Genomic DNA, 26,369 nt, shown 5'->3' with positions numbered 1-26,369 from the left:
TATCTCTCTCTCTCTCTCTCTCTCTCTCTCTCTTTTTCTCAGTTCTGCCCTTCCCCATTCTCAAAATTGGATTGTTACTCTAGCTACCGGTAGAAGGAGTACAGTAACAGTAGTAGTAGTAGTAGTAATAGTAGTAGTAGTAGTAGTGGTGGTGGTGGTGGTGGTGGTGGTGGTAGTAAAGTAGTAGCAGTGGTAATAGTAGTGGTTAAAGTTTGGTGATAGTGGCTTTTCGTGATTATAGATGGTGTATGAACGAAGTTTGGGGTCACGGCGATTGTGGTAATGGTGTGGTGGTGGTGTGGTGGGGATGTGTGGAGGTGATGGTGGTGGTGTGTAGTGGTGTGGTGTGGTGGGCAGGGTGTGGTGGTAATGTGGGAAGGTGATGGTGGTGGTGGTGATTGTGCAGTGGTGATGATGGTGGTGGCTGTGTTGTAGTGGTGGTGTGGTGCTGGTAGGTGTGGTGATAGTGTGGGAATCCAGTGAAATATTGTCTTTTTTTTTTTATAGTGCTAATAATATAGTGACCTGGTAGTGTGAGGTATAAGTAGTATGGTGAGGATGATTAACTGCCGTAGGGGGGAGGGGAGGGTAACAGTGCGGGGGAGGATATAACCACTCTGGGGGGGAAGGGAAGGGGAAAAATGGGGAGGGGTATGGAGGCCCCCCCCCAGCTTGACCTATAAGTGAAGACAGACGAGGTTTTGTAGTGGTTGCGTGCGTCTCTCTCTCTCTCTCTCTCTCTCACACACACACACACACACACACACACACACACACACACACACACACACACACACACACACACACGTCTTTTCCTTGAGCGTATCTTGTAATTACTTCTCTCTCTCTAAGACGCTTGATGTCGTCCTGGGGGAGTTGTAGTTGTGGTGGTAGGTGTGGTGGTGGTAGTTGTGGAGGTAGCAGTGATGGTGGGAATAGTGGTAGTTGTAGTAGTACTGATGGTTTTGGTAGTGGTGGTGGTAGTTATAGTAGTTTTGGTAGGTGTGGTTCTGGTATTCGTGATTGTGGTGGTGGTGTGGTTGTTTTTTGTGGTGGTTATACTTGTCACTTTGTTAGTGTATGGTACTTGTGGTGACATTGGTGGTGGTTTTAGTTGCTGTGGTGGGGGTGGGGATGTGGTGGTGAGAGCATCATTGGTGGTGGTGGATGTAGTGTTGCAGGGGATGCGACGCAGACGTAAGTAAGGGTGACGGTAGGGTGTGGATGTGACGGTAGGGTATGACGGGGGTGGTGTAGGGTGGGGTGGGGGTAGCGGCATTGGTGGTGTGGTGGTGTTGGTGGTGGTGGTGGTGGTGAGTCCTGCTTGAGATCAATATAGTGGCGCCAGGCCCACCCTGCCCTGCCCTTCCCCGCTTTCCCTCCCTCGTCATTTCTTTCCTTTCCCTTCCCTTCCCATCCTTTCTCTTCATTTCTCTTTCCTTTTTCTTCCCTTCCCTTCCCTTCTCTTCCTTTCCATTCCCTTCCCTTCTCTTCTCTTCTCTTTCTTTCCTTTCCTTTCCTTTCCCTGCTCTTCCTTTCCTGTCCTTACTGTCCCTTATTATTTCTCCACCCTGCCCTGCTCTGCCATCCTTTCCATTTCTTTTTCTTTCGTTTCGAGTCTTTTCCTCAGTCTTAAATTATTTGTTTTTGTTCCCTTCATTCCCTGGCATGCCTTACCCATCACTTACCATCCCCATCCTCCATTTCACTCTTCCCTTCCCTTCTCTTCCCTTTGCTTCCCTTCCCCTACCCTGCTTTCCCCCACCCACTGTACCCCAACCCCCCCTTGCAGTCTAACCTAACCTGCTCTGAGCCCACCTGCAGTTTGTCGCAATTTGTTGCAGGCCGCGCTACCTTACTGCAGGCTGACATGTATTGCAGTCTGACATGTTCAGCAACATAACACCCTCTTATGTTCCTCTTAACTTCAATATATAGCATAACCTAGATATATAAAAAATCAGTTCGAACACCTATCTGTATCTATCTACGTAATATCTATCTATCTATCCACCTATCTATCTGTGTGTCTAGGATTCGACTATAACTGGCTTTATTTCCATGAATTTAACATCGTATAAATTTACATAATTGAGATTGGGTGAATGAACGCTTGTCCTACTTCACACACACACACACACACACACACACACACACACACACACGACACCATTCCAGCTCATAGTATTGCCACCTTAGTTCTCCCCGGTTCATGACACACACTTCCGGTTCATGATACTAGCCCACCTCATTCCGGATCACTCACCATCACGGCACCGGAAGTACGATTTGGCACCTGGCACTTACCTTTATGGCACCTTTTATGGCAACCGGTAATAAAGTACAGATTTATGGCAATGTAGGAAACTGCTGACGTGTTTATGGTGAGGGGATGATGATGATGATGATGATGATTGATGATAATAACTGATGGTGACTGGTGGTGGTGATGATGATGATGATGATGATGATGTGGCCCCAGCTTTATGTTAATTTGAACCTGGTGAACTGCAGACTGAACCTTTCCTCTCTCCCTTCCACCACCGTCCTTTCGGGGGATAGGGAGTTAGGCAGTTATATTAGGGCCACCACATGAAGGCGTCACTCTGCAGCACGGGTGATGATGGTGAAGATGGTAATGATGATGGCGTTTGATGAGGGTTATGATGATGATGGTGGTGGTTGTGTGTGATGGTATTGATGATGATGATGATGATGATGACGTTGGTGGTGTATGATGGTGATGATGATGATATGATGATGGTAAAAATGATGATGATGATGATGAGAGAAGTAAGTGTTCACCCACATAGATGAGAATTTTAAACAGAAATATGCAGCTCTATCAGGACACCTGTTTTAACTCTCTCTTCCCATTTTCTTCAACAGATTCGACAGGAGGAAAAGCAAAGTTAACGACAGCCTACCCTCTCCCTCTCCACACCCCCTCAACACCAGTAAGTACTCTAGTCTCTCAATTAGCCAAGTTTTTAACCTCAAATTGACTTGCAACATTGAAGGAATATTGAGAGGGTGAAACGCAAGCAGGTGTGGATGTGAAGTTCTGTTTATTTATTTATTTATTTTTCTGGTTAATTATGTAGCTTGTGGTAGGTAGGATTTTGGTGGGGAATATTTCACACACACACACACACACACACACACACACACACACACACACACAGGTAGACATAAAGCTTGACCTGTACAGATTCTTATTCATTTATGGATAGCTTTCCTTTTTTCCAATTTCTCTTGTGTTTTTCCCAGTTTTCTGTCTTTATTTTCTTTTTTTCCCAGTCTTGCTACTTTCCTTATAGCAGTGGTCTATAATTTTCCCTTTCTCTTTTTTTCTTACTCCCTTTTTTTTGCTTTCTCATCCAATCAGGAGAAAATGCTGCATAATTTAGCGGGCAGGACTATGTTAGCAGTAAATCATACGAAAATTATTCTTATTACTGTTCGCTCACTTTAATGATGGCTTTAGGTTACTGGCCATGCTCTCTCTCTCTCTCTCTCTCTCTCTCTCTCTCTCTCTCTCTCCTTTCTTTTTGTCTTTTCTCCTGATGTTTTTTCCTTCCTGTGTTTCTTAGTCTTTTTGTGTCTGTTACTCTTTGATGTTTTTCCTTTTCTGTTTGTCTTCCTCTTTTTTTGTTTGTTTTTCATAGTGGTTGTTTTTGTTACTCTTTTTTGTATTTCTTAGTCTTTTTCTTTCTTCCCTATACTCTTTTCCTGCAATTTTTTCTGCTCTTTTTCTCATTTTTCTTATCATTTTTTTTCTTCTGTTAGTCGTTCATCTTACTCTTTTTCTCTTTATTTTTAGTCTTCCTCTTTTTCTGTACTCCTTTTCTCTGCTCTTTAATTTGTCAGTTTTTTTTATTCTAAGTCGTTTATGTTCCTCTCTTTTCTCTTTTTGTCATTTTTTGTCGTTTTTCTTACTCTTTTTCTGTGATAACTTTAGTGTTCCTCTTTTCTATACTCTTTTTCTCATTTCCTCCCATTTTTCTTTGGTTATTCTTAGTGTTCCTCTTTACTCTTTTTCTTTGCTCTTTTCCTCTCATTTTGTGGTTATTCTTAGTGTTCCTCTTTACTCTTTTTCTCTGCTCTTTTCCTCTCATTTTTTGTTTAGTATTCCTCTTTACTCTTTTTCTCTGCTCTTTTCCTCATTTTTTGCTTATTAATATTCCTCTTTACTCTTTTTCTCTGCTCTTTTCCTCTCATTTTTTGCTTAGTATTCCACTTTACTCATTTTTCTGCTCTTTTCCTCATTTTTTGCTTTTTTAATATTCCTCTTCACTCTTTCTCTCTACTCTTTCCCTCTCATTTTTCTCTCTAAGCGTCCTCGGGCATCCAGCTGTGAGAAAGTGGCTCGTAATTTTGCACGTAACACCAAAGTCTGCAGTAAGGTATATCAAATGTGCTCTTTATTGCTACCTGGGATTACTATGCACGTGGGAGGTTACCTTGTGCTCTCTCTCTCTCTCTCTCTCTCTCTCTCTCATTCCCTTCGTTTCCATTTCCTGAGTTCATATATATTTTTTAGCTTCTTACGTTACATATATATTCCCAAGACAGTGAGAGAAGGAAAAGGAAAATTCGTATATATTTAAAAAGTAAAAAAGATAGAAAGAAAAGAAAAGAAGAAGAAATGGTGGAATATTGTTTTAGAGAGAGAGAGAGAGAGAGAAACGAGGTGCTTAAGGAAATGGAGTGGAAGAAAATGAGTACGTGAAGGAAGATGAGAGGAGATGAATGAGGTGGTAAAGGGAATGGAGAAGAGGAAGTGTGTGTGTGTGTGTGTGTGTGTGTGTAAGAGGATGAAGAGGAAGGAAGGGGAGTGTGTGGAAGGGTGTAGAGAAAGAAAGAAGATGATTGTAAGAAAATGAGCTGGAAATGAGGAGATAGAGAGAACATAGAGGATGTAAAAGCGTGTGTGTGTGTGTGTGTGTGTGTGTGTGTGTGTGTGTGTGTGTGTGTGAGAGAGAGAGAGAGAGAGAGAGAGAGAGAGAGAGAGAGAGAGAGAGAGAGAGAGAGAGAGAGATGAGTATGTCAAGAGGGTGGACAGGAAGAAAAAGGAGTGTGTGTGTGTGTGGGAGGATAGAGAGAGAGAGAGAGAGAGAGAGAGAGAGAGAGAGAGAGAGAGAGAGGAAAAGTGGCAGAAAGGGATTGAGAAAGGAGGGGTGAAGGAAGAGGGAAAGAAGAAAAAGGGGGGGAAGGAAATGAAAGGAGGAAGGAGAAAAATGAGAAGAAAATAATGGAACGGAATGAGAAAGCTTGAAGAGGGAAGAAGAATATGAAGGGAAGAAGAGGAAGGATGATAAGAAATGAGAAAATGTGGAAGAGGGGAAGAGGAAGAGGAGAGCTTGAAAGAGGGATTGGGAAGGAGGAAGATGAAGACCAGGAGAAGATAACAGAGAAAGATGAAGTGGGGGTGAAGAAGGAAGAGGAAGTTTGAAGGAGGACAATGAATGAGAGGTGAAGAAGGAAGAGGAAGTTTGAACAAGGAAGAAGAAAGAGGGGAAGTTTGAGGGTTTAGGGAAGTTAATAAAAGAGAGGAGAGGGGAAAAGGAGAGAGAGAGAGGGTAAGAAAAGTGTGAAATATGAGAAGTAGGAACGAAAAGAAAGGGAATAAGGATAGACGAATGGTGAAGAAGGAAGACGTGAAGACGAGGAAGTATGAGGATCTGAGGAGAATAATGGTCGAGAGGAGGGGGGAGGGGGAGTGGAAGAAGGGGGGGAGAGAGGGGGAGGGAAGGGGCAGGGGGAGGGGACAAAGTTTGCGAAGACGATGGGAGCTGTGGATAGGAGGGAAAAGAGGCAGGGAAGAAAGGAAGGGGGAGGTGGGAGGAAGGGGGGTAGGGGAGAAAACGAAGGGAAGGGGAGGGGGGAAGTGGACAAAGTTTGCCCAGTCAATATCTGTATGGCGACGAGCTGGCTGCCTAGACGGGTGGATGTCTGCCAAACCACACAACCTTGATCCACTTTCTTCCACTTTACGTCACTCCACTTTCTTCCACTTTACGTCACTCCACTTTCTTCCACTTTACGTCACTCCACTTTCTTCCACTTTACGTCACTCCACTTTCTTCCACTTTACGTCACTCCACTTTCTTCCACTTTACGTCACTCCACTTTCTTCCACTTTACGTCACTCCACTTTATTCCGCTTTACGACTCTCCACTTCATTATAATCCACTTAACGACACTTCACTTTATTCCACTTTACAACACTCCACTTTATTCCACTTTACGTCACTCCACTTTATTCCACTTTACGTCACTCCACTTTATTCCACTTTACGTCACTCCATTATAATCCACTTTACGACACTCCACTATATTCCGCTTGACAACACTCCACTTTATTCCACTTTACGTCACTCCACTTTATTCCACTTCACTTTATTATATTGTACTTAATTTCACTTGACGACACTCCACTTTATTAGGATCCACTTTATTTTACTTTGTTCCACATTATTTTTCTTTATTCAACTTAATTTTTCCACTTATTTCACTGCACTGCATTCCACTTTGCTCCACTTATTCCACTTTATTGTGCTCCACTTTCCATACCTTGCTCTATTCCACAGTTCTGCTCCACTTCATTCTACTTCATTGCACTCCACTTTCTTCCATTATTATGCTCCACTTTATTCAGCTCCACTTACTCCACTTTATTATGGCCCACTCAATTCCACTTTATTGTGCTTTAAAATAATCCACTCTAATCCACTAATGCTCCACTGTATTCCACTTTACTGATTTATTATACTCAAATTCACTTATGCTTCACTTTATTCCACTTTATTTTGTTCCATTTTATTATCAGCTTCTCCACTTGCTTTACTCCACTTACACTTTATTATACTCCACTTTATTCCACTTTGTTACACTCCACTTTCTCATGCTTTATTATATTCCACTTTTTTCCTCTTATGCTCCACTTTATTATGCTTCACTCTAATCTGGGCTTTACCACTTAGTTTTTCTCCACTTCCACTCTCCCAGTATACTCCACTTAATCTGAACTTTCAATACTTTGCTCCACTTTAATCTGAACCACTCCACTTAAGACTCCACGTAACAATTCCGCTTCGCTCCACTTAATCTGAACTACTCCACTTGACTCCACTTGGCGAGCTGGTATCAGGGCTAAGTGGCGACGGGGTGGGTGGTCTGGTGTGGGTCTTGCTCCACTTTAGTCCACTTTGTTCCACTTAACCCTTATCTCATTACTCCACTTCATCCCTAACTACTCCACTTAACAGTTTACATCATTCCTCTTTTCTCCGCTCCAGTATTAATTTTTGTTTATCTACACTCCACTTAAATCCAACAGACTCCACTTTATTTCATTATCTTCTAACCTTTTCCACTCCACTTTCACTTTGGTTATTCTTTCTCTTCCTTTCATGCACCTTAACTCCACTTAAAAATACTCCACTTCCGTCCACTTTTGGTCTCTTATTTCCTGTGTTCTTCCCTTCCACCTTGCTCCATCTCACTCCACTTTCCTTCACTCACTCCATTTGTATATGTTTTACTCCACTTAAATCCGCTCCACTTTTTCTTTGGTTTTACTCCACTTCAGTCCACTTAATTTTACCAGTGTTACTCCACTTCCATTTCACTCCACTTCCCTCCACTTAATTTTGTATCAGTTTTACGGCACTCCACTGCAGTCCACTTAATTTTTATCACTTTACTCCACTTTCATCTCCTTTACTCCACTTCAGTCCACATTAATAGGTTCCATTCCAGTCCACGTTTCCCACCATGTAGAGGTGTATGGTATGTAGGAGGACTGCTGGGCCTTGATAGCAGGCTGTGAAGCCTATGCCCCAGAATCGGACAAAAAAAAAAAAAAAAAAAAAAAAAAAAAAAAAAAAAAAGTACTCAACTGCACTTTTTTCTCCACTTTCCTCTGATACTTTCATCCTTTGCACTTTTCCACACTCCACTTAAGCCTGCTTCACTGAGTTTTTTCTCACCTCTTCCACTTTTCCACACTCCACTTAAGCCTGTTTCACTCCACTTAATTATTCAACTCTCACAATCGCCCACTCAACTTTTTCTCACATCATCCACTTTTCCCCACTCCACTTAAGTCCTTTTTCGCTCCACTTTTTTATCATCCACTTTAGTTCACCCGGGTCCACTTGTCTGCTATACCTCACTTTTGTATATTTCTCTCGATCTTTCTCTCCTCAACTCCACATTGCTCCGTCTCCTTCCACTTTTTTCTGTTATACTCCACTAAGTGTATTTTACTCCACTTTCTTTGTTCAACCCACTTTCATTGATATTGACCACTATTTTTCAGTCTTTCTCCACTTCCACATTTTCATTCCATGTTATTATTATTATTATTATTATTATTATTATTATTATTATTACTATCATCTTCATTATTATTATTATCATCACCATCGTCGTCGTCGTTGTCGTCGTCATCATCGTTGAGTACACCGCTTCCCGTCCGATCAGCGAAGTTAAGCAACGTTGGGTCTGGTTAGTACTTGGATGGGTGACCGCCTGGGAACACCAGATGCTGTTGGCATCCCTACGTGTCAAGTGGGGTTGGTGGAGGATTGGTGCCCCTCCCTGTAAAACAATTAACTCTAAGCCATTGGCCACCCCGTCTGGGATACATGGCGTCTGGCAATGGATGGATGGATTATTATTTTACTATTCTCCACTCCAGTTTTTTCATTCCAGCTCCACTTATCTTTATTGTACTCCACTTTTTTCTACTCCACTTCACTTCACTTTGTTCCACTTCTTACCACTCAAGTCCACTCCACAATTTTTCAGATCCCCCACTTTAGTCCACTTCTCGTCATTACGTTTTTCTCTGTTCTTTTTTATTCTAACATTTTTTTTTATCATCATCATCATCATCACAGTATGAGATAATAATAATACTAATAATAATGATAACAACAATAATAATAATAGGGTATTAGTAATGTAAATAATAGTATAATAAAAGTAACAGACAACAATAACAACAACAATAATAATAATAATATTAATAATAATAATAATTCTATCTATCTGTAGCCCGACGCCCTAATCCCGCAAAGGGTGGCCGCAGACAAAACGCCTCCAAGTCACTCTGTCACCCACCATTTGACTCCCCTCCCCCCAACTCACCCCCCCTCCCTCATATACCTCTCAACTCCATCCCTCCACCTCATCCTCGGTCTACCCCTCCCTCTCCCCCCCTCCACCTCACCCACATACACCCTCTTAGTCAGTCTTTCATTCTCCATCCCTTTCACATGGACATAATAATTCCAAATAAATAAATAAATCACCCATATCAGCAATCACCATCAATCACCACTTCAATAACCCAATCCCCTCCACTCAATTACCCCCTAACAGCGTCAAAATCCCACCCCCTTATTAACCCCAGCCCACACCCACTCCAGCCTCCCACTCCAACCTCCCACTCCAACCCACCTAAGTGACCCTTGACCCGATTCTGAGAGACCACTGGAGTACATGCTCGCCCTTAGGTCATGTCACGTCCCTCTCTCACTTCTGGCTTTTTTTCCCTCACATTTCTCTCTCTCTCTCTCTCTCTCTCACACACACACACACACACACACACACACACACACACACACACACACACACACACACACACACACACACACACACACTGCACATCTCAGCATTCAAACCACATCACACACAAGGAAACAGACAGGCAAACAAACAGAACCATCCCACACAAACACCTTTACATCCAGTCACAATAAAACTCTGGGGGGGGGAGGAGGGAATGGTAAAAACTCTACGGACAATGCAACCCACGTTTCACTTACTGTCTCCAATTTCTCTCTCTCTCTCTGGGTAGATAGGTAAGTACGGAGGTCAGTAGAAAGGAAGTCAGGTTGGCAGGTTGGTTAGTAGGAAGGAAGGTAGGTTGACTTGTTGGTAAGTAGACAGTTTGGCAGAATGAGTGTAGGCTGGAAGGTAGGTTGGTAGTTTAAGCAGGAAGGAGTGTAGGTAGGTAGGTAGATAAGTTGGTAGTTTAAGCAGGAAGGAGTGTTGGTTGGTAGGTAGGCAGGTCGAAAGGGAGGTTAGTAGTTGGTAGACTGGCATGTTAGTAGAAATGAGGTTCGGTTGGTAGGTAGGTAGGTAGGTCGGTCGAAAGGGAGGTTAGTAGTTGGTAGATTGGCATGTTAGTAGAAATGAGGTGGGGTTGGTAGGTAGGTCCATAGAAAGGGAGGTAGATTAGTTGACTGCTTTGATGGAGGTAAATGTCTAGAGAGATTAGCAAGTAGAGTTGAAGGAAGAAAAGGTAAAGATGGGAGATAGGCAGAAACGAAGGAATGATGGATAGAAAATAGATAGCAAAATAGAAATAAAGGAATGATAGATAGAAGATAGATAGATATATAGGAAGATAGGTTGACTGGTATAATGATTGGTTGGGTTGAAGAAAGGATGAGTGAAAGGAAGGGAAGAAGGAAGGAAGATAAAATGGGAGGAGATGAGGGAAGGAAGGAAAGGCAGATATAACGATAGGAAGGTAGGAAAGAGGGACAGAAAATAAGGTGGAATGAGGGACAGAAATTAAAGAGGAAGGAAATGAGGAACATGATTTAGGACCGGAAGTAATTTGGTATGTTAGGTACTTCAGGTGGTGCAGACAGGTAGGCAGGCAGGTAAGTAGGACAGCAATTAAGGTAGGCAGGTATGTGTGCGTTTAATGTATGTATGTATTTATATATGTATATATGTTTGCAGGTAGGTAGGTAGGTAGGCAGGACAGTAATCAAGGTAGATAAGAAAAGCAGGTAGGATAGTAATTAAGGTAGGTAGACAGGTAAACAAGATAACGGTGTAACTGCATATATCGGTACCATAACTCTTGGCTAATGTGTCTCCCATTGTGTGCGTTTAAGCTTACTAATTAGGAGTATTATGTAGTACACCTTAATTACACCCACGCGGATCATTAGTAGAGTAATAATTAGCCTCTTCATTACCAGGATGATATAGAATTCTTGGGATGGACACACACACACACACACACACACACACACACACACACACACACACACACACACACACACACGTTTTATCGTCACTCGGCACTTATAAATGGCCTTTGTTATGACCACCACACCACACTACACACCACATCACCACACACTGGGGCGCTCTACACCACTCCGCACTCCCACCACACCACACCACATCATATCACATCACCACATATCATGCCACACTTCACCACACCATACCTTGCTACGTCATCACACCACATTATACTACGTCATCACACTTCATCACCGCACCACCACATATAATACTCATCACAGCTCACCATACCACCACATCCCATCCCTACCAGATCCATTATTCTCACCACAGTACCACACTTCACCACACTTACCACATTTCAACACACTCATCACATCACCAAAGTCATCACACTCATCACACCTCCAGTCATCACACTTCACCAGTCATCACACCACCACACTTCACCACACTCACCATACCACCACACTTCACCACACTCACCACTACAGGATGTCAAGGGAGAGAACATGGCTTACCTGTGGAAAGAAAAATAGCCCGTTAGTGGAGAGAGAGAGAGAGAGAGAGAGAGAGAGAGAGAGAGAGAGAGAATCAATTACCCTGACTTTGACGAATAAGAGAAAATCAGATAGAAGAAAGAGATAATAAAAATAATAATAATAGTTGTAGTAGTAGTGTTGGTAACAGTAGTAGGGTAGTAGTAGTAATAATAATAAAAAAAAATTAATAATAATAATAATAATAATTTGGTAAGTTATGTTTTAATCTGTGTTACCAGCTTTTACTGTGTTATTTGTGTGTGTTGGTCAGTCTGTCGGAAGCTTAGTGAGAGAGAAAAACACCTCAGTCGCCCAATTAGTCAAGGGATTAAAGGAAATAAAGTATCTAATCTGTGTGTGTGTGTGTTTGTGTGTAAGAGAGAGAGAGAGGGGGGAGAAAGTGAGAGTGAGCGTGTCGATATGTGGCCTGTTTACGTGTGTGTGTGTGGTGTGTGTGTGTGTGTGTGTGTGTGTGTGGTGTGTGTGTGTGTGTGTGTGTGTGTGTGTGTGTGTGTGTGTGGTGTGTGTGTAACCTGGATAGCTGAACTCAATAACAGTGTTTCCACCACTTGCTCTTGATGTCACCCGGCATTCCTACCATCCTACCGACATTCCTGCCTACCAGTACATACCTGCCTACGTACCTGCCTACCTACCTACCAACATAGATACCTACCTACCCACCCACCCACCGACCTAAATACCTACCTACCTACCTACCAACCTATCCACCTACAAAGATACCTACCTACCTACCTACCATCATAGATACCTACCTACCTCCTGTTTGTTTCTGTGTCGGCCAGCGTTCTTAAGCATTTGCCTATGGAGTTGCCTCTGCACCTGCCTGTCTACCTACCTAACTACCTGCAGTACCCATCAACGTGTTTCCCTACAATTGCGATAACTATAGCCAATGCTGTGTATATATATTCAGTACTTGCGCTACCCTCCTATCATCCTGCCTGCCGTCCTGTCTGTGTACCTACATGTTACCTGTCCACCTCACACACACACACACACACACACACACACACACATATTGATATAGGCTACATACCGACCTACCTAACAAGCCATCAACCACCTCTCTCTAATACCTGTAGCCCACTAATAAGCAACTCGGTCATTCCCGGCTAATCACCTCTCATTACCCCATCCGAGTACATCAGTAATCAGGGCTGGGTAGGCTTTGGCAGGATTAGGCCAGGTAATTAGGCAGGGATGGGGTGGGCAGGATAGGCTTATTTATCAGCCAAAGTAACGTTAGGTAATTTAGATTAGATTGGGTTGGGTTGGGATTGGTTTGACTGGGTGGGGATGTGTTGGACTGGGTTGGGGTTTGGTTGATTGGGTTGTGTGAGGTGAGGCGAGTTTATTTTGCTTTCTCAACATTCCATCCTATTTCCTATCTCTCTCTCTCTCTCTACGGACCTCCCACAACCCTGCCTACCCACACAACATCCCCCCGACCTTCTGTACTACCTCTGCCTACCTTCTTGCTTGCCTTCCTATTGTGTCTGTCTGCCTGCCTACCTCTCCAGCATTCCTACCTCTTTGCCTGCCTGCCTGCCTACCTCTCCAGCATGCCTGCCTCTCTGCCTGCCTGCCTACCTACCTCTCCAGCATTCCTACCTCTCTGCCTGCCTGTCTACCTACCTCTTCAGCATTCCTGCCACTCTGCCTGCCTGCCTACCTACCTCTCCAGCATTCCTACCTCCCTGCCTACCTCCCTCTCTGCCTGCCTACCCCATGCCTACGTGACCGCCTGCCCTCAACGTGCCTCATCTTCGTCCTTAATCACCCTGTCTGCGTAAGGTGCCTCCCTCCCTGTTCCGACTCTCTCTCTGACTCTCTCTCTCTCTCTCTCTCTCTCTCCGTCCTGAATAATATACAATACCCTTCCTGAGTGTCTCTAGCTGTCTCTCTCTGTCAGTCTATTTTCTCTCACTTTCACACTTTCTTTATTTTCTCTTTCTTTCATACTCTTTATTCTCTCTTTCTTTCATACTCTTTATTCTCTCTTTCTTTCATACTCTTTATTTTCTCTTTCTTTCATACTCTTTATTTTCTCTTTCTTTCATACTCTTTATTCTCTCAATCTTTCACTCTCTTTATTTTTCTGTCTCACTTCCCTTCCCATTTTTTCAGACATTTCTTCTTTTATGACCTAATTCTCTCTCTCTCTCTCTCTCTCTCTCTCTCTCTCTCTCTCTCTCTCTCTCTCTCTCTCTCTCTCTCTCTCTCAGCCATGGGAAGAATTGAATGATTGTCAAAAATAACAAGTAGGAAAATATAATGTGTGACGGAGAGAGAGAGAGAGAGGCTATTTTAAAAGTTAGGGAAGTCGAGAAAGAGAGAAGATTGAGAAGAAAAAGAGAGGTAAAGAGATAAAGAAAGGGATATGAAAGAGAGAGAGAGGGGTAAAGTTAAGAAGGTACGAAGAGAGAGAGAGAGAGAGAGAGAGAGAGAGAGAGAGAGAGAGTTATTGAGGTAGGAGGATAGAGGAAGAAAGAGAGGAAGATGACGAAGTAAGAGAGAGAGAGAGTGAGTGAGAGAGAGAGAGAGAGAGAGAGAGAGAGAGAGATATAGTAAGTTAAGGAGATGAAAGAGGAGGATAGAGAGAAAGAGTAAATAGCAGAAAAGATTGGTGGAGAGGTACGAAGATAGAGAAAGACAAGGAGAGATAGCTAGATAGATAGACACATGGATAGATAGATAGATAGATAGAGGTGACTGGAGACAGATAGATTAAAGAAAAGATATTAAGAAAGCTAGTCTCCCATAAATAGATAGATAGATAGATAAAGGTACATAAATAGATAGAAAAATAGGGTGGAGATAGAAAAATAGAGGTGAAGATAGATAGATGGATAGATAAATAGGTAAAGAGGGGGCTCAGGAAGGCAAACAGTACAAAAAGCTAAGAAATAGATAAAAGAAAGCTGAGAAATAGATAAAAGAAGCTAAGAAAGAAAAGAAAGCTAAGAAAGAAAAAAGAAAGCTAAGAAATAGATTAAAGAAAGCTAAGAAGGAAAAAAGGAAGCTAAGAAAGAAAAAGAAAGCTAAGAAATAGATTAAAGAAAGCTAAGAAGGAAAAAAGGAAGCTAAGAAAGATTAAAAAAAAAATAAACAAGGAAGCTAAGAAAGAAAAGAAGAAAGCTAAGAAAGAAAGAAGAAATTAAGAAAGATAAAAAGAAAGCAAAAAAAGATTAAATGGAAGCTAAGAAAGACAGAAAAGAAAGCTAAGAATGAGAAAAAAGAAAGCCAAGAAAATATAGAGATTAGAAATAAAAAAGAAAGATAAGAAAATAAAGAGATAAGAAGATAAGAAGAAAGCTAAGAAAATAAAATGAAAGTCAAGAAAGGAGAAACTAATATTAAGAAGAAAGCCAAGAAGAAGAAAACCGTCTCCCACCCACCTAAAAAAGAAGAGAGAGAAAAGCCAGTCTAAGAAAAGAGAGTAAAGCCAGCCTAAGAAAAGAGAGTAAAGCCAGCCTAAGAAAAGAGAGTAAAGCCAGCCTAAGAAAAGAGAGAGAGAGAAAAGCCAGTCTAAGAAAAGAGAGTAAAGCCAGCCTAAGAAAAAAGAGAGAGAGAGAAAAAGCCAGTCTAAGAAAAGAGAGTAGGAAAAGAGAGAAAGAGAGAAAGGACAGTCTAAGAGGAGAGAGAAAAGCCAGCCTAAAAAAAGAGAGAGAGGAAAGTCAGTCTAAGACAAGAGAAAGGAATGCCGGTCTAAGAAAAGAGGGAGAGAAAAGCCAACTTAAGAAAAGAGGGAGAAGCCAGCCTAAGAAAAGAGAGAAAAGCCAGCCTAAGAAAAAGAGAGAAAAGCCAGCCTAAGAAAAAGAGAGAAAAGCCAGCCTAAGAAAAAGTGAGAAAAGCCAGCCTAAGAAAAGATAGAAAAAAATCTAGCTCTAATCCTTCTAATAAAAGAGCCGAGGCAGACTTTGATCGCGCTAATAAAAGCCATATCCGTGGATTTGATGGGACTAATAACAAAAGTGGCCCGAGTGGAGTAGGTGGAAGAGTGAAGTGGGTGGAAGAGTGGAGTGCGGATGGTGGGAGAGTGAAGTGGGTGGAGGAGTGGAGTGCGGATGGTGGGAGAGGGAAGGAGTGGATGGGTGGACGGTGGGTGTGTGGATGAGCGGAGAGTGGTTGAATGGTGTAGGAGAGGCTGAGTGGAAGAGGGGTGTGTGGAGGAGTGCGTGCAGGGATGGGTGGAAGAGTGGAGGCGTGGTTGGATATGTCTGTGGGAGTGGATACAATGGTCGCTGTCTGTGTGTGTGGAGTGGGTGGGTCGATGGACGAGTGGATAAAAGGGTGGATTATCTCTGTGTGTTAGTAAGTAGATGGAGAAAGAAACGGGGTATTGGTGAGTGGAGGAAAAAGTGGAACAGCTGAAAAACGGTGGGGGTATGGGTGGATGGTTGCGGATTTTGGGTGGATGTCTGTGGGAAAGAGTGGAAGGTGTGGAAGAGTGATTGTGGATTGATCCGTTGATTAAAAGTGGAAAAAAAAAAGTGTTTGTATGGAAGTGGATGGTGGTTTGAGTGACTGAGAAGATGGATGGGTGGAAGACTTGATGGAACATGAGTGGAAAAGTGGATGGAGAGGTGGAGAAGGTATGAAAGCAGCTGGATAGAAAGACAATTGAAAAAAAAATGAAGATAAATGTGGATGGATAGGTGGATGTGTGGAGAAAGAGAATAGTGGGTAATGCTTAAGTGGATGACTATGTGGAAGGAGTGGATGAGAGAAGGAACGAAAAAATAACAGTACTGTTCACATGTGGATGAACAAAGTGGATGAGGAAAGTATTTGTTGGATGTGGAAGTGGATGAGGATGGTGGATTTAGGTTTGACAGGTGAGGGGAGTATTGGTGGATATGAAGGTGGATGGTTGGATGAAAGTGGATTGGTTTTGGCAACTGGAAGTGGATGGATTGATGAAAATAATAGATAGAAGTTGATAGATAGATAGATAGATATGCTCTTTCTACTTTACCCACCCACCTACCTACCTACCTACTTACTTACCAAGCTGTCTACAGTATCTTCTTACCTACCTACCTACCTACCTTCATGTATCCCTTACTTACCCACCTACCTACCGTATGTTGTTATCCTACCTCTCCCCTCCCTTTCCCTCCCTTCCTTTCCCTTCCCTTCCCTTCCGCTCCTTTCCCTTCCCTCCCCACCCCATCCTTTCCCTTCCCTTCACTTCCCCTCCCCTCCCCTCCCCTTCCCATCCATAAAATCCAGCGCCCACTCCTTTCAGACGATCAGGAACTTTTTCACAGAACGAACAGTTTAGAAAATGACCATTAAATTGCAAAAAGTTTTCAGGCACAGAATACTTGACATTTTGAAATCCTCTCTCTCAAAAATTTTTCGCTTTTTTCCTTTTTCTTCGTATGTGTCATTTTTCTTCGTCTTTCTGGCCTTTGGTTCTTTCTTTTTTTTATATTTTTTTTGGTTTGGGATTAGCGTTGGTTTGTACTGTCTTTAATAATGATGATGATGATGATGATGATAATAATAATAATAATAATAATGATTTACACCTAATCTTTCTTTATCATCCATGTCATATTCATTATAAACTAGCCACTATAAACAGCATCTCTCTCTCTCTCTCTCTCTCTCTCTCTCTCTCTCTCTCTCTCTCTCGCTCCTGCCTCTGAAAGTCGGAAATGTTTCACCAGTGTTCAATAATGTCTTGCAGTTTTTATTTTTATTATAGGTTGTGTGTGTGTGTGTGTGTGTGTGTGTGTGTGTGTGTGTGTGTGTGATTGCTGCTGCTTCTTCCTTTTTCGTTGATTGTGTAAAGAGAGAGAGAGAGAGAAAGAGAGAGAGAGAGAGAGAGAGAAAGAGAGAGAGAGAGAGAGAGAGAGATGGAAGTCAGTGATTAAATGACTGGGAGTAAAATAAGAGAGGGAGAGAGAGAGAGAGAGAGAGAGAGAGAGAGAGAGAGAGAGGGGGGGGGTGACAAGTCCAGAACAATATTTTTCAGGCTTCCAAAGTTTTCAAATTACATCCCGTTGTGAGTCGTAAATCACGCCTCTCTCTCTCTCTCTCTCTCTCTCTCTCTCTCTCTCTCTCTCTCTCTCTCAATTTACCTCCCGCCACTCCGCTGACAAATTATCTGATATTTAATGAATTCGTGACGCGTGAAAGGTGAGAGAGAGAGAGAGAGAGAGAGAGAGAGAGAGAGAGAGAGAGAGAGAGAGATGTTTTTGTTACGTGAATAAAAGTTAAATATAAATAAGCGTGTGTGTGTGTGTGTGTGTGTGTGTGTGTGTGTGTGATACATAGACCCCGCTGACCTGGCGGATCCCAGTGAGGTAATATGGCCTTCATAGTGTAAAAAAATATATATATATAACTTCTTAGTCAGAAATGAGAGAGAGAGAGAGAGAGAGAGAGAGAGAGAGAGAGAGAGAGAGAGAGAGAGAGATGGTAGTTGTAGTGATAATAATGGTGGTGGTAGTGATGATGATGATGATGGTAGCAGTGGTGATGATGATGATAATGGCTAGTAGTAGTATTGATGATGGCGATGAGGGCGATAATAATAATGATGATGATGATAGTGATGATGATGATGATGAAACAATAAAAACGACCAAGAATGTAGGAATGAAAGTGAAAAAAAAGTGGTAAAAAACGAGACTACTGATGAAGAGCGGCAACTTAACAGGGTGTAATCCCCCTTTCCTCGCCCCCGAGCCACTCTAAGTTAGGGTGTGGTGTTAACTTGAGGCACTAAGTTTGCTGAGACAGAGTTACTGGGGGATTGGGTTGGCGGGGGAGGAGGGGGAGAGGGGAGGAGAGAGGGGAAGAAGGATGGACAGAGGGATGAAAGAAAGAGGGGAGAGACAGAGGAGAGGAGGAGGCAAGGTTGGCTGGGGAGAGGGGATGGAAATGATGGATGGAGGGAATGGAAGATAGGGGAATGAGGAGGAAGAGGGGAAAGAGTCGGAGAGAGGAAGAGATGGAAGAGAGGATAGGATGGAAGGGAAGGTGGGAGGGCAGGGAGAGGAGGAAGGGAAGTAGAGAAGGAAAGAAGATCTGGGATTGAGCAGGAGGAAGTAAGGGAGTGAGAGGAGGAGGAGGAAGAATTAGAGAGGGTGGGAGAGAAGAGGGGAGGGAAGAAGTGAAGGAAGTAAGGGGGATAAGAAAGAGGAAGTAAGGGAGGGAGAGGAGGAAGAACTGAGAGGAGTGGAGTGGGAGAAAAGGGGAGGGAAAGGAGAGAAAGGAAGAGATGGAAGAAGGTAGAAAGGGAGATGGATGAGGGGGAAAAATTGGAGGAGAGAGGGAGGAAAAGAAGGAATAGTAGACGGGATAGGAGAGAAGAGGGGACGTGTGGAAAAGGGAGAAGAGTAGGGGAGAAGGTATAGGGGGAATGAGGGGGAGGGAGAAGAGAGGTGGGGAGGGAGGGGTGGAGGAGGCAGTGGAAAGAAATAGGGTAGGGAGCGAAGGGGAGAGAAAAGGGAAAATGTATGAGAGAGAGAGAGAGGGAGGGAGGGAGAGAGAGGAAATTGAGTGAACTAGTCAGGGGGTTGGGGGAGGAGGGGAGGTTGTTGTTGTGGTGGCGGTGCAATGATGGAAGGGGAGGGGAGGGAATTCGAGGCGGGGAAAGAATGAAGAAGAAAGGGGGGAGGAAACAAGGAAGAAGGGAAAAGAATTGGTAAGAGGAAAGAGGAGGCAAGGAAGAAAGACGAATTAAAGAAGAAGAAGAAGAAGGAAGAGGAAGGAGCAAAACGTAGAGAGGTGAGGAGACAAAATGAAGAGGGAAGGAGGAAAGAGGAGCGAAGAGAAGTGAGGAAAGGAGGAGAGGAATGAGGAAAGGAGGAGAGGAAATGAGGAAAGGGGCAAGAGATGTGAGGAAAGGAGGAACAAAACGACCTTGACATCACTATTGAGTCAATTTACATGTATTCTGTCTCCTCTCCCATGCTATCCTCACTATCCTACTATCCTCATCCCTCCTCTACTCTTGTCTCCTCTCCCATGCTATCCTCACTATCCTACTATCCTCATCCCTCCTCTACTCTTGTCTCCTCTCCCATGCTATCCTCATTCTCTGTCCTACTGTCCTCATCCCTCCTGTGTCTCTCCTTCCGTGCTATCCTCACTTTCTGTCTCTTCTATCCTCATCCCTCCTGTTTCTCACATTATATCCTTACTCTCTTCTAATATCCTTACAGTTTCTATCCTCACACTTCTACTGTCCTCATCCCTCCTCTCTTTCTGCCCTTATATCCTCACTTTCTAGTCTGATATCCTCACAGTTTCTATCCTCCATTGCCTTTATTTTCCTCTTGCTTCATCCTCTCTCGTCTCCCTCTTTCTTCCTCAGTTAATACTTCCACTTCCATCTTTACTCATTTGTCTTCACTGTCTTCCTCTCCTCGAATCCTTCCTTAATCTTTTCTTCCTCACCCTTCCCTCCATTTGCCTCTCCTCCTTCCTTTTCCTTCCCTCAGCTATCCTCCTCCCTCCTCCATCCCTCTTGCCCATCCTTACTTCCCTCCAGTATTCCTGATTTTTTCCTAGCCTACTGGTTCTCTCTCTCTCTCTCTCTCTCTCTCTCTCTCTCTCGGCACATAGTAAGAAGGAAGAAGTAAAGGAAGAGGATCATAAAAGGGGGATGGAAGGAAATAAGAAGAGAAGGAAGGAAGAAAGGGAGAAATTAAAGATAGAAGGAAGGAGAGAGAGAGAGAGAGGAATAACATAGGAGGGAATAAATATAAGGGGAAAGAGAGGGGTGGCAACCCTGTTAATCTGCCAAGTAATTAATTTGGTGAGAGAGAGAGAGAGAGAGAGAGAGAGAGAGAGAGAGAGAGAGAGAGAGAGAGACGGATAGGGAAGCGAGGGTAGGCAAGAAGGATGAAGGAGGGAAGAGGGAAGGAAAAGGAAGGAGGAGAGGTAAATGGAGGGGAGGGTGAGGAAGGAAAGATAAAGGAAGGATTAAAGGAGAGGAAGACAGAGAAGACAAAAGAGTAAAGATGGAAGTGGAAGCATTAATTGGGGAAGAGAATGGGAAAGAGAGGATGATAGGGAAGTAAAGACAATAAAGACAATGACTCAGAGGAGAATGGTAGGGAAGAAAAGGGAAAATGAAGACAAGAGGAAATAAGGAGGAAAAAGAGGGATGATAAAAGAAGAAATAACGGGAAAATAAAAACAGTAAGTGAAGGGCAAGGAAGAAAAAGGAGAATGGAGAGAAGAGGAAATTTGCAAAGACAAAAGGATGATAAAAAGAACTAAGGGAAGGAAGATAGAAGAAGAGGATGAATAAGGAGGAAGAAGAGGAGTAGGATGAGGAGAGAAAAGAGGAGGAGCAAGGTGAAGAAAGGGAAAAGAAGGAGGCTAAGAAAATCAAGAAAATGGCAGAAACAAACATAGCCAGAGGAAGGAAGGAAGCAGAGGAGGGGAATGGGGAAGAAAGAAGTGGAGGAAGAGGGGAAATCAATATGAGGGGAGGAGGAAGAGGGGAAAAAATAGGAAAGATAGGCAGGAAGAAGGAAGACTATGATCGAAGGAAGAGGGAAAGAGGAAATGAGAGAGAAGGGAAACGAAGAAGAGAAGAGAAGGAATCGGGAGGAGAGAAGATAAGGAAGTAGGAGTAAGGAGGAGCGAAGAGAAGGAAGGAGAAACAGGGAGGGGAGAAGAGAAGGAAGAGGGAGAATATTTAGAGGAAAAGAAAGAAGAGGAAGGAAATAAACAAGAAAAGACAAGACAACTGAATGACTAGAGGAAGACGTGAGGAAGGAAGAAGATGAAGGAAGAAAAAAGAAGGAGGACAGGTAAGAGGCAAGACGAACGTGGAGAGAAAAAGATGAAAATGGAGAGGGAAGGAGGAGGAGGAGGAAACAGAGGTTACGGGAAGTGGAGGAATGAGGAGAAGTAAGACAGGAAAAAGGAGGAAGTTAAGAAATGAGGAAGAAATAAGGAAGAAGTTACAGGAAGGAAGGAAGAGAGAAGATCAAGGAAGTGAGAAGGAGACAAAGAAGGAAGGAGGGAAGAAAGGGAGGCATGTACGAAAAGATCAAGGAAGTGGGAAGAAGGCAGAGAAGGAAGGAAGGAAGTCAATGGTTTTCGGACATACATCGGGAAAGGGTAAAAGTTTTGGTGTCCAGTCGCTATTTTATGCCCCCCCCCTCTCTCTGACTCACTACACACACACACACACACACACACACACACACACACACATGTATACACGCGCGTGCACACCCAAGAGGTACCCAGTAACCCGGAATGGCCTTTAAGTTAGTGGAAGTAAAAGAGAGAGAGAGAGAGAGGAACGAAAATTAGGATATATGCGAAAAGAAAAAACAAGGAAGTAGAGGAGAAGAAATATAAGAAAAAGAAGACCAAGAAAAAACTAAAAAAAAAACAAAAACAAAAAACTGGACGAGATATAGAAGAAGACAATTTTAAAGAAAGTAGAGAAAATTAAAGACACGAAAAAGAGGAACTGGAAGACGATAGAAAATGAAAGAGGAAGAAAGTGAAGAAAGAGGAGGAAGTGGAATTGTTAAGCAGAATGAAGAGGATGAAGAAGAAAAAGGATAACATGACAGGAGGAATATTGGTGTCGAAACGCGGAAGAGGAAAGAGAGAGAGAGAGAGAGAGAGTAAAGGAGGAATGAGGCAGTAAAAGAAAGTGACAGGAAACAGGAAGCGAGGGATATTGTCTGATATCGAAGGAAGGAAGGAGAAAAAGAAATGATGGATGGAAAGAGAAGAGGAAGAAAGAATTTATGAAGAAGGAAAAGAGGGGGTAAATAATGAAGGAAGGAAGGAGGAAGGAAGAGAGATAAGGCCAAATGAAGAGCGGTGTGTGTGTGTGTGTGTGTGTGTGTGTGTGTGTGTGTGTGTGTGTTTTGTGTATGTGTGTGTGTGTGTGTGTGTGAGAGAGAGAGAGAGAGAGAGAGAGAGAGCACTAAAACGAAGGGTGGCATGGAAATAAAAAAAAAATAGTTTGGTTTATGTGAGGGGCGTGAAAGAAGGAAGGAATTCTGGAGGAAGAAGAAGGGAGGAGGAAGGGGAGAGGAGGAGGAGAAGGAAGAAGAGGAGGAAATAGGCAGGAGGAAGAGAAGGATAAAAGGAAGAGGAGGAAGAAGAGTAGAAAGGGAAGAGGAAAAAGGGAAAAGGAGGAGGAAGGAGAGGAAAAGAGCAGTAGGTAGAAGATTAAAAAAAAAAACATTGAATAAAGGATGGAGAGACGGAGATGGAAGTTGAGAAAGAGTAAAAATAAAGAAAAATAAAAAGATGGAACGAAGAGGAAGAAGAAGAAAATGGTGAAGAAAGCATGAGGAAGAGGGAGGAGGAAGAGGAGAGGTGGAGATGAGAGAGGGAGAGGAGGAGAGAGGAAAAGAGGAATCTATTGGAAGAGGCGATGGAGAGAGAGAGAGAATTTAGACAGTGAGAAAGAATGAAAGCATCGTGTGTGTGTGAGAGAGAGAGAGAGATAGAGAGAGAGAGGAATGGCGAACAAACAGCGAGGACAGGACTCCAGCGAGGAGGGGGAGGGGAGGAAAGGGGGGATAGGTATGAAGGGGCAGAGGTGAGGGGAGAGGGGAGAAGAGTGTACGGACATGGGGGGGAGGGGAGGAGAAAGAGGGACGAGAGGAGGAAGGGGAAGGGGAGGAGAGGGGCCGGGGTAGGGGGTGGAAGAGAGTGAGTTCAGAATACAGAAGGGGAGAGGGAGTAAGGGAAGGGGGAGAAGAGAAGAGGGAAGAGAAGAGAGGAGGCGATGGGGAGGAAGAGAGGAGAAAGGAAGGAAGGATTAAGAGGGGGGAAGGAGAGGAAGAATGGAAGGATTTTTAGAGAAGGAAGGAGTTAGAGAGGAGGAAAGAGGGGAAGGAGGGGAGAGGAGGAAAGAGGGGAAGGAGGGGAGGGGAGGGGGTGAGGGGAAAGGGGGGAGGGGGAGAGGAGAAAGGGGGAGGGGATCTTGTTAGGGGTCCTCTTAATCTGGTTACCCGCACATACCCACACATACATACATACACATGAACGTAGGAACACATACACGCACATACACATATATACACACGTAGACATCCTGATAGATATTCGTACCGAGAATCGACCTGAGGAACTGTTACACACACACACACACACACACACACACAGAGGGGGGGAAGTTTCTAGCTTGTGAAAATTCTCTCTCTCTCTCTCCCCTAATTTCTTTACCTCCCCAACACACACGGCAGAATATTAACTCGTACTCCACTACACTGCTTACAAGTGAACTAGCTCACACGAGAGAGAGAGAGAGAGAGAGAGAGAGAGAGAGAGAGAGAGAGAGATTTTAACTGTGTATGCAGGTCAGTGTGTATGCATGCGTGGGTATCTGTGTGTGTGTGTGTGTGTGTGTGTGTGTGTGTGTGTGTGTAGCCATGACCTAGCACTAAGTATGGAGCGAGTTTTTTCCGGCTGAATGCTGTGTGTAATGACATAAGCTTAGAGTAATGAGCTGTGTGGAGAGAGAGAGAGAGAGAGAGCGCATGGGTGTATATATGTACCCAAATGCATACAGGATTTGAACTAGAGTCATGTTGCCCTGCCTTCATTTCTACGTGGTACATTTAACCCTTTACAGCAATTATCCCATGTATATATGTATGAGTATGTATATATGTACGTAACCTCTATGTATGTATGTGTGTATATGTATGTACGTCCCCTGTATGTATGAATGGATGTGTGTACCCTCTCTGTGTATGTGTGTAGCCTCTCTTATGTGTATGTATGTATTCTGTGTGTGTATGTATGTATGTATTTGTAACGTAGATATTAATGGAAAAATCTACAATCATCATTTCCATAGAGTCTGTTTGTGTAAATAATGGCCTTTGATGCCAGTTGTAAAGTGTATTATTATTATTCTCATTTTTTTTTTGGAGGGGGTCTCTCTCTCTCTCTCTCTCTCTCTCTCTCTCTCTCTCTCTAATTCCTGGAGAGGCTTAGGCAGATTTCCCCCTTTTTCATTTACAGACTCCCCCCTTTTTTTTCCCTCCTCCCCTCTCTCCCCTTCGCACCCTACCACTTTTCCCCTCTTTCCTGCTCTCTTTCTTTCTCTCCTCTCTGGTTAGGAGAGAGAGAGAGAGACCTATTGTCAGTGTGTACAAAAGGGGGTTAAGACTAAGCTGCATGAACTGTGTGTGTGTGTGTGTGTGTGTGTGTGTGTGTGTGTGTGTGTGTGTGTGTGTGTGTGATTAGCCTTACAGCCATCCACCCAGGGGGATCAAGGATGGTTCGTGTCTAATTGGATGGTTTTTAAAGAAATTGAGTGAATGGGTGTTTGTGGTTAGCTGTGGTTTTTAATTCGTGTGTGTGTGTGTGTGTGTGTGTGTGTGTGTGTGTGTGTGTGTGTGTGTGACCTACTTTGTTCAGCTATTTGTGTACCTCTGTTGAGAAGTGTTTATATTCAGGTGTGTGCGCGTGTGCGTCCGTGCGTGCGTGCCAGTCGAGAGTATATCTCACCTTGTGTCTTTAACCATCGTATCTTCTCATATTCCTTCGCTCTACCTCTCTATATACCTGTCTAATTATACTCCATTTCCTCTCACCTGACAGATCCGTAACCCCTTTTAACTCAGGTGAAAGCCAGGTGTACCCAGCTTTCAGGGCTTAGAATGTAGTAACCAAGGAGACGGAATCCTACCTCAAAAGACGTATCGCATTTTACATAGGAACTTAATCGCTTGTCCCAGTTCCCACAGGTGAAGAGAAACTGAATGATCATTATGTTTGAATTGGGTCGAGGGTTATTAGGGTCTTAACTGACCTGTTTTTATGGGATCCTGAGTGGCTTGTTTGGTGTGTGTGTGTGTGTGTGTGTGTGTGTGTGTGTGGGTTTGTTTGGTTTATGTGTAGATGGTTTGTGTATGTGAATGTTTGTGCCTGTTTAGGTGTGTGATTGTGTTTCTGTTGAGTGTTTTATATGCTTTATCTGTGCTTGTGTGTGTGTGTGTGTGTGTGTGTGTGTGTGTGTGTGTGTGTGTGTGTGTGTGTGTTTATTTTTGTCTGCCGAGTGTGTGATTACGTATATGATTAGTACATGCTAAGTTTGTGTGTGTGTGTGTGTGTGTGTGTGTCTTTGTAGTGTTCCACCTTTTGTACCACACTAACATCCGTCCACTTCACCTAATTAGCTGTTACTCTTCATTAGAATTCCACATCCACTCTTCCACTTTCCCTTCCACCTCTCCACACTAAGATCTCTCCACTTATAACTACCATTTTTACGCCACTATAATCGTTCATGTTCCACTTCTAAAACGTCCTTGTTGTTCCACTGTTCCACCTCTTGTTCTGCTGTTCCTCTCTTCGAACCCGCTCCACATTTGCTGTTCAGTCTCTTCCACTCGTTCCCCAATTGTTCCACGGTTTGTTCCACTCCTGGCCCGTTCTTTTGTTCCACTGTTCCACCTCTTGTTCTGCTGTTCCACTCTTCTATTTCTAACCCCCTCCACATTCGCTGCTCAATCTCTTCCACTCGTTCCCCAATTGTTCCACGGGTTGTTCCACTCCTGGCCCGTTCTTTTGTTCCACTGTTCCACCTCTTCTTCCACAATGTTCCGTAAGAATTTCCACTTTCTTGTTTTAATAAAAGTTCCCCAAGACTTTCCTTTTCTTTCCCACCGACTTCGCCCCAACTTTCCTCCCCCTATACCTCTCTCTCTCTCTCTCTCTCTCTCTCTCTCTCTCACACACACACACACACACACACACACACACACACACAC

General features: G+C 43.4%; 1 protein-coding gene and 1 pseudogene across 1 annotated transcript in view; one reads left to right on the top strand and one right to left on the bottom strand.

Annotated features, from left to right (window-relative positions):
• Cow (Proteoglycan Cow) overlaps positions 1 to 26,369 on the bottom strand; it is a 214,101-nt gene that overhangs the window by 73,253 nt on the left and 114,479 nt on the right. The window lies entirely within an intron of this gene.
• Positions 8,445 to 8,564, top strand: LOC145406260 (5S ribosomal RNA; annotated as a pseudogene).

This window comes from Coenobita brevimanus, chromosome 69, assembly GCF_032717465.1.
Source record: "Coenobita brevimanus isolate Jiangsu-jjx chromosome 69, ASM3271746v2, whole genome shotgun sequence".
Taxonomy (NCBI): Eukaryota; Metazoa; Arthropoda; class Malacostraca; order Decapoda; family Coenobitidae; genus Coenobita; species Coenobita brevimanus.
Note: the sequence above shows the minus strand (reverse complement) of the source record. Positions and strands in the feature narration are given on the sequence as shown.